Source organism: Piliocolobus tephrosceles, chromosome 2, assembly GCF_002776525.5.
Source record: "Piliocolobus tephrosceles isolate RC106 chromosome 2, ASM277652v3, whole genome shotgun sequence".
In the NCBI taxonomy this organism is placed as follows: domain Eukaryota; kingdom Metazoa; phylum Chordata; class Mammalia; order Primates; family Cercopithecidae; genus Piliocolobus; species Piliocolobus tephrosceles.
In genome coordinates, this window is record NC_045435.1 from 154,914,655 (window position 1) to 154,931,251 (window position 16,597).

Below are 16,597 nucleotides of genomic sequence, written 5' to 3' on the forward strand. Positions count from 1 at the left end.
TTTGCGACCGTACTCTCCGCAGGACACAAACTGCCGGTCTCGGCTCCAAGGCGCACGCCGGGGGGCGTGGTTATGGGCACGCGCGCGCACCCAGGGGCGTGTCCTTTTCAGCACCCACCGAGGCGCCGGCCCCCTCACGCGCTGCGTGGAATCCAGATCCCACGGTCGGCGTCGTTACTCTGCGCATGTGTAACTGCTGGGGGCTGGCCGGCGGAACGCAAAATTTTAGGGAAAGAACGATCGGGACGGGGAGGGCGGGGCCGAAGGCGGAAGGGTTGAAATCAGCTGACTGGGTCTCGTGACAGCCTGGGCGGTGGCGACGCAGGCGTATTAGAGCGCGGTCGCTCAAAGCCTGAGCGAAGATGGCGGCCTCCAGAATGAAACTCTGAGAGGCAGAGGGAGGAGGCGGAGGGGGCGGGGAGGCAGCGCCACGGCTGCACCAGGAACCCGCGGCAGCGGAGCTACAGGGCCCCGGCGGGGGAAAGGGGAAGTGGTGAGGGTGAGGAGGCCGGAGGGCGCCTCATCCCACTCTGGAAGCTGAGCCGGCGGCGGGAGGAGCTAGAGCTGGAGCCTCTCCAGCCTCCCGCGAAGGTAAAGCCAACTCCGGACACTGGACTCGGGGGCTCTGCCTTACTCCCTCCCCACGCCGTGGGGACTTTGTGGGGCTCAGGGCAGGGAAAACCGGGTGGTCTTGGCTGCCGCAGCCTGCAGCTGCTAACAGTTTACCCTTCCCCCATGCTGCTAGTCTGGTTCCTTCCGTTGGACCCCCCGCCCCCCGGCTTTGAGTGACATTAGCTTAGGGCGCTGCCCTGTCCAGCCCCACCCCTCTTTTTGCCTCGTTTTCTTGTTTTTTTTTTTTACCTAGTACGCTCCTCCACTCGCCTTAACAGATCTTTACCCCACACGCTCTTCACTCCCTTGTGGGCCCCGCCCTCGGGATTCCCTTCCAGTCTCCTAGACTGAGCACCCTTCCTGCTGGATGCCGGCAACTCCTGTTTCCTTGGGTCAGCGACCCTCCTTCCGCACGATTCCTGCAGACTGACTTTCTTTGCTTTGTTTCGTTTTGTTAGGAAATGAGCATCCGCGTCGTCTCTCCTCCAGTACTTTTTCCAAAATCATTTTCTCCCCCAAGCCTTTTCCTTCCTGCAAGGCAGCTTATTCACTTGGCCTTTACTCCGCTGCTGTGATTTTACCTTTGAATGTGGCCTTTGGAGTGGGTGAAGTAGGACTTAGAGGCTCAGTGAAGTGGCTATTCATCGCTTATTTGATACTTAACTATGCTTAAGAGTGCCTTCCCTTAAATTTTCTCCGTTTGTAGAGTGTTCCGTTAACCACTTTTGTCTTGAGATTGTTTTCTGTGTCCGTTGCTTAGAGGGGGAAAAAAGTAAAGATTTCACCCTAATGTGGCAGTGGTCCACCAAAGTAATTATTTCTCGTTTTCTCTCTGCTTTTCCCTTTTACTTTATTCTGGTTTCCCTCAAAAAGGATGTTGTTGCGTCCTCTATGAAGGGCTTTATAGTGTACAGTTATGTTGAGCCTTTTGTAATATAGTGTCTCAGGGAAAAAGTAAAAGTTCAGGACCTGCCCCAGTAATTCTTTCTTACTATATTTTCTTAGTTTATGGACTTGATATGTTTCTAGGTTTGAAAGTACTGCCTGCGGGGAAAATTACTCACAGTGGTCAGGTTTTGTAATATATTACCAGTACTCTGAGTTTATGGGAGTATGAAACAGAATTTGCCTTAAAAAAATTTATAGAAACTACTTGTCAGAAATTCGGTATCCTGAACACAATTCTTTGTTTTTTGGAAAATGCTGTATTGACTTACTTATCATATAACGTAAAATCTTGTTCACATTTTGTGTGATGTGAAACGCTTTTTAAGCTACTATATCTCAAACTTGGCTTGTGCTATTAATATCACAATGCATTCAGGCAACACACGTCCTTATGTAGAAATTATTACATTATACTCCTTGTTTGAAAACAGGAAGTAGAACATATTAAGGGAGGAAAAGAGGAGTCAGAGGATTATTAAGAAATAAGAATGTAAAGAACCTTAGAGTTCAGTTCATGGAAAATTCGGCGTTTGTATTCCACTAAGAGGCAATGAATATTCCTCTTTTTCTAAAGTGGTAGTAATAGCCTAAAATATATTAATGTCATATATTGTTAACAAGCTTAGTTGTAAACAAAATACTTAAGCTAAAAGATAAAATAGTATCAATAAATGAATGAATTATTTGGAGTACTTTAACTTTATCCACAAATAAATAGAAGATGGTTGCCTTGCCCAGGTGGACTGTAACAATACTGGCTTTATTAAAGTTGTTAAAAGGTTGATAGTGGAGTCTGGTTCTCAATAGTTACTAAATTAGGGTTGAAATTGAAAAGATGTGTTTTAACTAATTTGGCCTCATTCCTCCACCAGTTCTATTTACACAGCTGAATTTGAGGTTTCTGCTACACATACCTTTCCCCTGCTTCTGATTGAGGTACTTTGAATTAGTAAATTGAAACAAGACTGTGCAGATAAACTGCAGCACAAATTTGGTTGCTACAAATAGGTTTTGGCCTAAATGTTCACTGCAATGTATGGTAGTAAAGGGGAGTTATTAATATTTTGAAAGAGTTCCTTGAGTCAGTGTTTCTCAACTTTATTAGACCCAATAAAATCTCCCTTTTTATACAAAATAATTAGTAACACCTTCTTTGCTACCTTTAGTTTATAAGTAGTGTAACCACCTCTGGCTTTGGCCCTGAGACAAAAAAAAAAAAAAAAAAAAAAAAGCTTTGCTCTCACTTCTGCAACAAAAAAAGACCTACACTACAAATTCATGACTTTATTGAAATCTGTTAAAGAGCTGAGTCCACAGAGCAAAACCACTGGCTGAAAATTTGAGAGACAGTGCTTACAGAGAGTAGATGTCAATTTCTATTTGCCTTCAGACACAACTGGACAAAAAGCATGATGAAGGCTTGAATGCATAATCTTGCAAACTTACCCACAAACCTCCCTGGGTCTACTAGAAAAGATTGGAAAGAACCCTGGGTGTGTCTGTTGTGCAGTTTGAGAGGGAGGGGAACAGCAACAGAACTTTTTAAGAGGGTCAAGAAACTGCTGTGATTCTTCCCCTCTCTGCCTCTTCTGTGAAAAAAAGCTTTAATCTGTGAGGAGAAGGGCATCTCTGTTGGCCCCATTGGTGAACATTCAGGGTGTAGACAAGAAGTGGGAGAGAATCTTATGCCTGGAAGAGGGGCCCTGAGCCCAAAACTGGGGCCGGGGGTGGTCAGCAGAACCAAGAATGCTACCCTCCTGAGATTCAGGAACACAGTGTTTGACTTAGCCTGAACCTTAATCAGAACATCACATCAGACTGTATCCCCCAACCCCACCCCCTGCCACCAAGCTAAGAAGCTTTCAATAACTAGTAACCACAAAATACTACTAGGAAAGAAACAAGATTATGCAAAGAGGCGCAACACAAAGAATCAAACAGGCATTGCTCTAGTAACCATTGCCCACCAGAGACACAAACTGTTCTGCAGATAGGTGAAGTCTGTAATACACTGAGGATAACTATGGCAATAACAGATCATAAACTAAGTCCAACTCCTAACCGGATTAACACAAACCCTTCACCAAAGGCTTCACAAAGAGCAGGCGTGCTCATTTCTAGTCATAAAAATTACCTCAATCTCTACTCTCCTACACAACATGTCCAGCTTTTAACTAAAAATTATGAGACCCATGAAAAAGCAAAAACTCCCAAGAGAAGGAAGTCATGATACATTTTTTAAAAAGATAGGATCTTAAAAACAAGAGTACTGTTTTGTAAAAGTTAAATACTATAATAGTTATGGCATTTTGCCTTGAAAAAGTTTGCTTGAGGCAGTGAGCATTGGATGGAGTTGCAGTTTGTGAATTACTGTGAAGTAGTAGAAGGAAAAAAGTTATAAGATGGAGTGGAAAATTAGTAATATATATATGAATGTATGTGGTTCATTGACCACCTGAAGTGTGTGTATGTGTATTTTGTGAATTCCTACATGGCTCAGTTCAGTTGGGTACAATTTTCTACGTTCACTTAGTGTTGGGACAAGAATCACTATAAGCAAATGGGAAATTTGCATCATGCTCAAATTGTTCAGTAATACACCAATCCTGTTAAATTCACATGATCAGAAAAGCATTATAGCAGAATTGATTATATGCATTTCAGTATGTAAATAGTTAAGTATAATTATACCAAAATACACAAAGGACGTGTCAGAGGCTTGTACCTTTACATGGAATCATTTTGAAATTTTTTTTTTTTTTTTTTTTTGAGACAATCTCACTCTGTCACCCAGGCTGGAGTGCAGTGGCACCACCTCGGCTCACTGCAACCTCTGTCTCCTGGGTTCAAGCGATTCTCCTGCCTCAGCCTGAGTGGCTGGGACTACAAGTGCTCGCCACCACACCCGGATGGTTTTTTGGGGTTTTTTTTATGTGTGTATTTTTAGTAGAGACAGGGTTTCACCATGTTGCCAGGGTGGTCTTGAACTCCTGACCTCAAGTGATCTGCCTGCCCAGGCCTCCCAAAGTGCTGGGATTACAAGCGTGAGCTACCATGCCCAGCCCATTTTGAGTTTTGACAGAAATGTTGATGGCTACAGATTTGTCACATTGGTGACTCAGATAACACAATTGGGATTATTAGCATTGTTAGAAAAGAACAGGGTTAATAAAGTATAATCTCTTAATTTACATTGTAGTTACATTCCTGAAAAAAATCTCTGTATATTAAACCCTGCAAAATGTACTTGGTGAGTTATATATAAAACAGAATTAGATTCTGGGATTCATTCATTATAAATAGGTTTTTGCCTACATGACTAACCATTTGGACTTTCGGACTTTCTTTTCTTTCTTTCTTTTTTTTTTTTTTTTGAGACCTCACGATCATAGCTCACTGTAGCCTCAATCTCCTGGGCTCAAGCGATCCTCCCACCTTAGCCCTCCTTAGTATCTTGAGCCATAGGCATGCCATGCCCAGCTAATTTTCTTTTTAATTTTTAGTAGAGACGAGGTCTCACTGTGTTGCCCAGGCTGGTGTTGGAACTCCTGAGCTCAAGCAATCCTCACACCTCAGCCTCTCAGAGTGCTGGGATTACAGGTGTGTGCTACCACACCTGGCTCACTTGGACACTTGAAAGTCTTATGGTGCAGACAGTACTTATCTCTGGAGCTGTAATATATGTCGAGTATCTAGTCTTATCCACTAAATGCTAGTAGTGCTCCAGTCATAGTGCCTCAGATGGGATGGCATCCTACCCCAACCACTACTTTAGTTCAAAATTTAATCAGTGGTTTTCAACATATTATTTCTGTTTCAGCAGTGTTCACATGCTCAGCACATGCCAACTTATAACACTTCTTGTTATGTGCAGTGATTCTTAATCATAGGAACTCCTTTGAGAGTAATGAGTTAGATTTCTTTGTAAGAAATAGCTTAAGTCAATATGGTTATGATCATCTTTGCTAATTTAAGTTAGTTACCTGTGCAAAGGTACATTTAGGTGTGGTTCAGCCAATAAAACCATATAACTTGCTAGTAATTCTTTTCAGATGCTCTTTATTCAACAGTCTATGTATGTGAGTTTTACTTGTACTTTTATGGACTACTTGTGAAGAAGAGTGAGCTTTAAAGTCAGTAGAATTTTACAGTTTAAGCACTCAAGTTGCCCTTAGAAGAACACTGCCTATTCACATATTTAGCACATGCCCAGTGGTGATATCTCTTTGCAATTGATTAGTAAGAGTTTGATATTTTGATTATCAGATAGAAAACGAAACCCCTAAAGCAATCCAAAATAATTATTTTAGCTGGGTGCACAATAATCACACCTGTAATCCCAGCACTTGGAAGGCTGAGGCGGGAGGATCACTTGAGGCCAGGAGTTCAAACCTAGCCTGAGCAACCCTGTCTCATCAAAAAATAACTAGCTGGGTTTGGTGAAGTGTGCTCGGGAGGCTGAGGCTGGGGGATTGCTTGAACCCAGGAGTTCGAGATTACAGGGAGCTATGATTGTGCTGCTGCATATGATTGTGCTGCTGCACTTCAGCCTGGGTGACAAAGGAATACCCTGTCCCTTAAAAAATTATTTTGATGCTTTGATTTTTGCCAGCTCTAGTTGCTACAACTTAATGGAAGGATTGATAAGGTTATGAATGGAGGAGACGTTCTCTAATATTTCATGTATTCTGTAATACATTTAAATGCTTATATATGGTGTTCTGACTTTTACTGTATTCCTTAGTCATCTAAGGCTATGTATGGGGTTTCTCTCCTCAAACTTCTAGTCAAGCTACATAATGTATTTTGAATGTTTATCAAATCTTAGAGCAGATAAGCCATTTTCCCCCCAAACCTTAGAGCTAATGGGCTTCATTTTAAAAGTGAAACTTTGCTTTTTTAAGATAATTTGGTAGTGTTCTGTAAGCTGTAAAGCACTACAGAAGAGGTAGGAGTAATAGGGATATTTCAAAACTGAGCTAGAAATGTATGTTATTGCTATTTTGTATTGAGTGAAGGGGAAAATGTTGCAAATTAAACTTTGGTCTTTTAATAGTATAAAGAGAACAGTGTTTGGGTTTTCAGGATGCTTTCTGTAACACTGTCTTCAAGTTGTATTTGTTAAAAGCTTAGGAAATTTAGTCCCGCATTATGCATTTAATGTAATGATAGGAAAAACAGCAACAAGTTAAAATATGGCTGCTAAAAATTTATTTTGCCCATTTTAGGGCCTGTTTGCCGTAGGAGAGCGTGATTATTAAATGGCTGTTGATAAGCTAAAGAGCTTATAGAAATAGTATACTTTGTTCTTACATAAGCCAGGTTATGCTTCAAAGATAAAACGAAATAGAAATTAGGTCTAGAAAGTTACAATAATGTGTATAAACTAAAAATAGGTAAATGATCAATAGCAATGATTTCAAAGCATTGCTTAAGTGAACATGTTTCTGGAAAAAAGGTTTCAGGTGAGTATTGTAAGGCATTTTTAAGCTTTGAAAAGGGAAGGGTCATAGTAATACATCTTTCACAGAACATTTGACTTTTTTTAAAACAACAGATAAAGTTCTGTTTTGTCAGAAATACAAATTATTCCTCTCAGGTGAAATGAGCATACATGGGATAGAAATAGAAGAGATAAGTCTCTTTTTCAATACTTAATTTATGTTGTTGAGTAGAAGAGGTCAACAAAATTAACTGCTATGGTATGTATGCTTGTCCCCACCTCCCATTAAGTGTTTCTTCAGATTTAGGGGTTGCTTTTGAATTTTTCCTGTCCTGTATTTCATGAATATATACCCAGATTGTAATTGAAAGGAATCAAGTTTTTAAAAAGAATGGGGGAGATCTCAGATTATTTCAGCTATCTAATGGTAGTGAAACTAGTTAAAAGTTGATTTTGATGTGGCAGACAGTACAAACACTTCACTTTAAAGTATCTGGGCAATTATTTGAAGATATTATCAGATGAAATTTGATACTACCACTGGCTTTCTTATTCTTTAACAACATCTATCTTTGGAGGTATCGGGTTCTTCAGTAAGTTAAGGAAGGCTAAGATGGTAGCTGCTAAAATCTTAATTTGTGATAGATTTATGGTTTAAGATTCCTGTTGGTATCATACATATTACGCATATTGATTTGTTGTTCATTTAGAAGAAAATGCTTTTACCTGTACTTGAGTCACATGTTAAAATGAAGCTAAAATTTAAAAAGGGTTAAAGTTCATATGGCAGTTTCCCCCATATACAGCACGTTCTATCTAAACAGTTTAGTGGTAGCTATTTAATGTGGGTAAAAATTAACATTCTGTTAGCCTTTTATATTTTTTGCCATTTGTTTGAAACCAAACTAATCTAGTGCTATGATTTACTCAGATTTTGAATCCAGTTACAAACAAAACTAGATCCTCAAGAAGCCAATATAAAGTACTCTCTGATTAGTTATTACACTCATTGGTTATTTTTTCAAAGGGTTGGTCTTTCCATGGTTCTCCTTACTACCCCTCCCTTTTTGGTAAGCTATAGCTGTAGGAAGTATTAGGTTCATAAATTAGTTCCTATGATGTGAATGTCTACTATATTTTAAGTGTGGTTTTGGAATGTAGCATTGTTTCTATTGTAGGAGAGTTTGATCACAAAAGGCAAACTCCACAATTTTCACACAACATATTGTAAACATTTTCACCTACAGCTGGGTTGAAAGAACTTTACATTAGATACCCACATGCCCACCTCCAAGGTTTTTACGTTAACATTTTACTGTACTTGCTTTATCGAAGATCTGTCCATCTTTCCCTCAATCCGTCTTATTTTTTATGCACTTCAAGACAAATTCACATTTTTAATTAATTACTTGAGGGCAGAGCTAATGATGAAAGTAAGTTCTGTTCTTGCATTTTCAGACTCAAAATGGGAAAATTGATAGCTTACCTGTTCTCTGCAAGTTGTATTTGTGTCATATTTGTGTTACTTCCAGTTGATCATGCTAAATACATGCTTTAAACAGGTGACTAGCCTTGATTAATGCCAATTCCTTCTTTCACTAGTGTATTTTTTCTAAGTGTATTCATTCATCCCTGGTTAAATGAGTGTTCCGTTTGCGTTTTTGCTTAACACAAGCCATGTGTATATACTTAATTTTGCTGTGTGTAAATTCTTTTGCTTATAGCTTGACCATAATCTGCTTGAGTGTCTGTGGTGTTGAGTCCCTTCATCCTGCTTTTGTTCTTAGTGTCAATTTGATGTAGGCTTCTGCTCACTGGACTCCCAAGCCCTGTGGTTTTCTGTCAAAATTATGTATCTTCTAAAAGATCATTCTCATTTTAACCATAAATGATCTTAAATAGTCTGCCAGTATTACTGCCAGTAATACATTAGAGAATGCAAGAATATCGTGTTGTTCGAAAGCATGACACAGTAGTATTCATTGAGAGAGGTAAGTCTAGCCAAAGTGCCTGTGTTGCCCTGAATTTGACTTTTTAACCCATAGGACAGTTCTGTAAAAAAAACAAACAGAAGTTTCTTTGGTGGTATAATATTAGGATATAGCATGAAAACAAGTGAAGCTGACTTGCAAAAATTGGAGATGCTTTCAATGTAATTTAATTACAAAAGGCATATAAATTTGATTTTTCCTCATCAGAAAGAATTATGGGTCTTTGAGAACTTGAAACATGGAACACAATTGCAGGAATGAAGGAGATGAAATTTAAGTGATGTTAGTTTGAGCAGATAAATTCTTGCTATTTCGAATAGTCTCTAAACAACTGGCAGAATGGCAAATGCTAATGATACAGCTGCTACCAAAATCTCATTCAAGATCCCATTTAACTGTTTACATTTTTTAGTTGGACAGTTTATGGTTGTTTATACCATGTGCTTATACATGACTTAACTGATATTACCTGCTTGATACTTCAGCTTCTGATACTAGAAATTCTACAGATTTTTTTTCATCATAAATATTGGAAATTAATGGTTGCTTAAAAGTTTTTGCCTATAAGTGATGATTTTTTTGAATCACTTTTAGAGCTTATTAAATGTACAGAGGAAATATTGACTGGAGATTAAATTTATGACTTCTTTTTTCTTGAAAGTTTCTCAAGCCATAGTTAATTTGTAGCCATCAAACATAAATTTAAAAATACTAGGTTGGATACATATAAGGAAACAATTCTAACAATTGAAATTTCAAATACCTAAGTGGGGAATATTAAAAATGTAGTAAATAAGATTGACTTATAATAGTATTTTGTAGGAGTAAAGTTGAAAGAAAGAGAAGCTTAAGTGTTGGGTTATAGTTGACAAGATGATTTTTAAAAATTTCATCTATCCTGATTATCTTGGTCTTTATACATATATACGTGTGTGTATTTATGTATGTGTGTGTTTGTGTGTGTGTGTGTGTGTATATATATATATATATTTTTTTTTTTGAGACAAGGTCTCACTCTGTTACCCAGTTTGGAGTGCAGCCCCCCAAGTAGCTGGGACTACAGGCGTGTGCCATGACACCCAGCTAATTTTTGTATTTTTAGTGGAGACAGGGTTTTGCCACGTTGCCCAGGCTGGTCTTGAACTCCGAGACTCAAGCGATCTGCCTGTATTGGCCTGCCAAAATGCTGGGACTACAGGCGTGAGCCAGTGCACCCAGCAATATTTTTTTCTTTTTAAAAACATTTTATGGGAAACATAACTTGTAGCAATAAATAATAATGACAGTAACAATAATAAATGCCACCCTCATGTACATCATTAAGAAATATATATTGTTATAGTTAATTTCGAATGGTTAAGTAAAACTGAATGCTGATTAAATCAATAGAACACTGTACTTTTGAAGGTGGAAATTCTAGGTGATATATATTGCATGCTAGAAGGATGGAAATTAATAAAAGATTGAGAGAAAATCGAGTTATTTAATAGAATTTCCCCCCAAAATGCTGTATTAGGTACAAGAGCTGATAAGTTCTTGAAAGTAAGATATAATAGAAATACTCAAAATAACTTCTTTTTTTGGGTTATCTCATTTAGTCCTCACCATAGCCCTTTGGGACAGTTATTATTCCTATTTTATAGATGTACTGTAAATCAGATAAGTTCAGAGACTTTTGTTCAAAGTTACACAGCCAGTAAATGGCAATTATAAAAATTCTCCAGCCTTACCTTGGTAATAAATAAATTATTAAAATCACTTTTAATGGAATGTTAATGTAGCTTGTTGTGTCAGTCCCTCGTTAAAGTATAGCATGTCAAATGGCAGCTCTGTAATCAGTGCCCTAGGGAGGTATTCTAGGGTCTTCCCAGATTGAATGATACTTGACTGCTGTATTTGGAGGACCTCTAGACTTGTCTTCACTCATTTACCAGTCATTATCTTGAAATTATTCTACCTCTCACTTTGAATGATACATAGTTGGTACGTATTTCTGATCTTTATGCATTGCCATTACCCTCATTAGTGAGTTGTCTGTGTGTCTAAAAGTATCTTCATGGTCTAAAAGAGTTAATGCAGTTTCCAGACCACTTGCCATTCATTGGATGAAATGACTTTATCAAAGACTAGTTAAAATTTTACTGAGAATGTAAAATAGATTTACCTGAAAATGTGGATGGGCTAGTATTACACTGCTGGGAAATAGATCTCAGCCTCAGATCTCATTTATCTGGTTATCTTTTTGTTCATATAAAATTTATATTTAAATAGAGATGGGGGTCTTGCCATGTTGCCCAGGCTGGTCTCAAACTCCTGGACTCAAGTGATCCTCCCACTGTGGCCTCCCAAAGTGCAGGATTACAGGCATGAGCCACTGTGCCTGGCCAATCTGGTTATTTTAAAAGCTCGATGTTGGTTAGAATAATTGAACTCTCTTTAAACAGTATCCTGAGATCATATATTGGTAGCAAATTTTTGTCATCGTATGTTTGTTTTGAACACTTTGTTTAAAAAATGTCCCCACCCCCCCAGACGGAGTCCTGCTCTGTCAGCCCAGCTGGAATGCAATGGCGCCATCTCGGCTCACTGCAACCTCTGCCTCCTGGATTCAAACAATTCTCCTGCCTCAGCCTCCCAAGTAGCTGGGATTACAGACGTTCTCCACCACGCCTGGCTAATTTTTGTATTTTTAGTAGAGATGGGTTTCACCATGTTAGCCAGGCTGGTCTCGAACTCCTGACCTTGTAATCTGCCCACCTAGGCCTCCCAAAGTGTCAGGATTACAGGCCTGAGCGACCACACCCAGCCAAAAAATGTTTTTTAAGCTTATACAAAGATGGAAATATTTTGGAAGTTTATTTATAGATGATAGAATATTTCAGCTTTGGAGACTTTATTTCTTCTGTCCTATGTTGAATATGATAATTTGTTTTACTGTTTAAAATTGTAGATTTCAAAGTTATTTCTAACAAGTGTCCAGTCATCTGTCCAGATGAAGATAATAACTGAAACTAGTTCTGAATTATTCCAGGAATTTGCTGTCAAATGATACATCTGTAATTACATGGTCAGGGTGAATTTGTTTTTTTTTTTTTTAATTGAGGGAAGGTATTAAAATTTAGGTTAAGAACCTAGGGTGTGGAAACTGAGCAGGTTGGTCCGAAGTCTGGCCCAATCACTTACTAGCTGTGTTACATTAGAAAAGTGATTTAATTTATGTATCAGTTTTCTTCTCAATAAAATGAGGGTCATACCTGTACTGAAGTGTTGTTACGGGGACAAAAAGGAAATAAATGCATGGTAAATGCATAGCCTGATGACTAACGTGATGAGTATTCAACACAAGTTGTTTAATAATTTCAGGACATGTCATAAATTTTCAGTTAAGAGTCACCTTGCCTCCCCAACTTTATTAAAGGCAGTCTTTAATGGAGTTTTAAAATGGAAAAGCATTATCCTGATCTCCATTTTGAGGTTAGGCAGACGGTAATATAGCATTGAATTATTCCACTATTTCTGGGGTTGACTTGGCTACTTAGTGGGGTATCTCTTCTCTCCCTTAGCTCTCAGATATACCCCTACTTAAATATAACGTAGTTGAAGGCAAGCTTTTCAAATAGAGGAGCAATTTTCTTCCATAAAGAGCCCATTTTACTAGCCTTTTATGGGATGCAGAGTAAAACATCACTTGTTGCTTTCTTAAATATTAGAGACAGAAAATTAGGTGTGCAAATATTGGACACAGGAACTTGTACTGATGATATGAACTTCCAGAGAATTGAAGTACTACTACTTTCCTCCTACACTAGTTTTCTGTCAGCATTCTAATCTGCATTAGGAATACAATATTTATTCTAATAGTCCAGGTCGTTGGTAGTTTACATTTATCTTAATGTGTTATATCTTCTCAAGCTCCTTTTATCTGTCCCAATCTAAGGACTCTCTGGAGTCTGGTGCTTTCATCACCTCCCGGTTTATAGACCTTCAAAAGCCTTCTTGATGTAAAGTTGTTTAATTCATCTCCCGAAAGGTCTGTTGGAGTTATGTACCTCCAAATCAGTGATACCTATGAGGTCATTCTTGAGGTGTTTTTTTAAAAAATTATTTAAAATTTTTTATTTAAAAGTTCTTACATATCTTTTGTTATTGTGAGATGATTTTGTTCTTTTTCCCCCCTATGGGTTTATTAGGGATCTTTATTCCTTCTGGGTCATGACCTGTGTTTTTTATGGTTGTCATTTAAAAATACTTATTTTTCTCTGCCTTTCATTTTAACTTTTAGATCCTTAATTTTATCAACTAGTCTCCACTCAACACATTTTCTTGTTTCTCGGTTTTCCCAAGATAGGCCCTTGGTACAGAGTCAGTTTTTCCAATATCTTAAGTTACAGACTAGGAATACAAACCCCATTCTTCAGTGTCAGCCATTTACCTTTTCTATCTGCCTTTCTCTTCCATTGTTCCACTCTTCAGTTATGTTATATAGGGGAAAAATATCTGTACACCTATCTGTCTCTCTCTCTCTCTGTCTATCTATCTATCTATCTATCTATCTATCTATCTATCTATCTATCTACTTACCTGCCTACCTACCTACCCTTTTTGTTGAGTCTTCAGAGATACTGCCCAGGTTTCTTTTCAGCAATATCATTTACTGCAAAAGATTCAGAAGGCAGGGATAATGCTTACTGGGTTTAATGAATCTTAGTTGGGTGCCTTTGTCGTCCCAGGTATGAAATCCAGAAACAGACGAACAAAACACCACACCAACCATCAGGACTATATTTAGCTGTCCCTATACTCACTAGTAGGAAGACGTTAGTTGACTGTAAGAAATTTCTTCTTTGTGGTAACAATAAAAGCTTCTTTAAACTTGGTGTTACCTGTGTTTCCTTTTGTTATTTTTCAAAGCATGAATTGCTGATGCCTTTCCAGAAGGTTTGACAAAACCCTATTTGGGAGTCCCTGTTACAGCATCAGATTTGAGGTAGATATCAGAATTGCCCATGTATTTGCTGAATTTTATTCCTTCACTCAAATACTGATTTTTGAGCACCTGTTTTGTATCAGGCACTCTTGGGGCCTCTGTAGAAACAATAATGAGCTGAACAGACAAAACTGCCTCTCTGGATATTCCAGTAGAATTAGGTGAATAATAAATTGCACATTCGAATGTGAAAAGTGCTATGGGGGAAAAACAGGAGTAAGAGGGAATAGAAGTGTAGAGTGAGGAGGAGGGTGGTTACAATTTAAAACAAGATGGTTAGGGTCGGCGTCATTGGAAAGATGACATTTGAACATAGATTTGAAGGAGATAGAGGTATAAGCCATATAAATATCCAGGGGATGAGTGTTCTATGTAGAGTACAAAGGCTCTTGATAATTGGTAATACAAAAACAAGTAGGACGAATGAAGAAAGCAATTTCAAAATAAGAGTATCTTTAAAAAAATGTTTTTACCACTCAGGTATATACCTAAGAGAAATGAATATGTATGTTCACACAAAAACTCTTATATGCTTGTTCATAGTTGTATTATTCATAATAGCCAAAAGGTAGAAACAACACCCGTGTCAGTCAATTGATGAATGCATAAAATAGGTATATCCATACACCAGAATATTACTTGGTGGTATGGACTAGCATAGGTAAACCCACGGTGACAAAGTAGATTAGTGGCTGCTAGGTGCTGAGGTTGAGGTATAGTGGGGGGTGACTGCTAACAGTTTCTTATTGGGGTGATGAAAGTGTTCCAGAAAATAGTGGTGATGGTTGCAGAACTCTACATGTACTAAAAATCACCAAATTGTACACTTTTAATAAAAGTGAATTTATGGTGTGTGAATTATGTCTCAAGCCATTATAAAAATGTTTTTGCCTGAAAAGTTTTTTCTAATCATGTAAAAAATACTTGCTGACTTAGTATTCACAGTATAAAAAGGTATAAAGCAAGCTTAAATAAACAATTGCAACTATTCAGTTTGTATTATTAGCACTTTCGTGTATTTTCTACAATTTTTGTTTGTTTGTTTGTTTGTTTAGAGACAGAGTCTTGCTTTTTCAGCCAGTCTGGAGTGCAGTACAATCTTGGCTCACTGCAATCTCCACCTCCCGAGTTCCAGTGATACCCCTGCCTCAGCCTCCTGGGTAGCTGGGATTACAGGCATCTGCCACCATGCCTGGCTGTCTTTCTGTGTTTTTCGTAGAGATGGGGTTTCACCATGTTGGCCAGGTTGGTCTCGAACTTCTAACCTCAGGTGATCCACCTGCCTCGGCCTCCCAAAATGCTGGGATTACAGGCGTGAGCCACCACTCCCGGTCTCTACAATATTTTTTACAGTGCGTTTTGAACTAGCAAGGCAAGGGAGAGATAGCTAAGTCAGAAAAGAAATAACCATATTTAACTTTTATTCACAATGAAGTAAGTGATATAGTATTTTCAAAATCTATCAGTCTTTCTTTAGCAGCCAGTTCTAACAATTTATCCTGTAAAATTAGTTAAGTTTACCTTTTTTAAGCGAAATAAATGGATTGTGGATTTTATATGCTGGGTTACAGTCAGTGAATATTGTACATAATGTGGTCTCTTTGCATGTGACTGTTAGGAGGCTGATTCCACTGGTGAGTCATCACGCAGATTGAACAGTCTTGATCTGTTCTATATCCTGTTCAACCAGAGGAGTCCGTTAATTAAACCGCCGTAGAAGTTTGTAAACACTTATTCTCAATTTCTGTACTTGATGTGGCTTGGAAACAAACCATTTGCAGCTATGCTTTGAGTAGCACTGTTCTGGAATATTCATAATTTGGAATACCATATAGCCTTAAAAATCATTTTCTTATATTTACATGGGGAAAGGTTAACATTCTTTGAAAACAAGTTAAGCAGTACAAGTGGCAATCTTGTTTAAAAAAAGGATTTTTCTAAATACAAAAGCTAAAATTATGTCTTCAGATGCAAGAACAAATGATTTGCTTCCTGAACATTTTAGATTTCTTACTATGGACATATATCACTTTTATAATGAGAAAATTGTTTTATTTTTAGAGACAGAATCTCACTCTATTACTCAGGCTAGAGTACAGTGACAAAATCATAGCTCGGTGTAGTCTCACACTCCTGGGTTCAAGTGATCCTCCCACCTCAGCCTCAGATAATACCACACTATTCAATCGTGCTATTCAGCCCTTCTCTTCTGAAAAGTAGCTAGGAGTATAGGCACATGCTACCATGCCCTGTTAACTTATTTTTTGAGAGGTAAGGCCTCACTATGTTGTCTAGGCTGGTGTCAAACTCCTGGTCTCAAGCGATCCTCCCACCTCAGCCTCCAAATAGCTGGGGTTACAGGCATGAGCCACTGTGCCCACGAGAAAATTATTTTTAAATCGCCTTATTTATAGCAGGTACCCTTTGAAGTGGTAGTGTCAGCAAAATGGCCAGCACTTAGTAGCTCACCAAAAAGCTTGTGGAATTGGTTTGACACTTGGAAAATGTGTTTAGGTGTCCATTGTGTGCCGTGGCATTATTTGGCAATGTCAGACTTAAAGCTTTATTTGTTTGACATTTTAAAAATTCTATACACTGGGGATGTTGATAGGGGTC

The 16,597-nt window shown here is 38.3% G+C and overlaps 1 protein-coding gene across 1 annotated transcript in view; it reads left to right on the forward strand.

Annotated features, from left to right (window-relative positions):
• The first annotated feature begins 332 nt into the window (after positions 1-332).
• Positions 333-16,597, forward strand: part of DNAJC13 (DnaJ heat shock protein family (Hsp40) member C13) — a 120,163-nt gene continuing 103,898 nt past the window's right edge. Inside the window, exon 1 of the mRNA XM_023207430.2 lies at positions 333-591. The gene's annotated coding sequence lies outside the window, so the exon portion shown is untranslated. The remainder of the gene's footprint in view (positions 592-16,597) is intronic.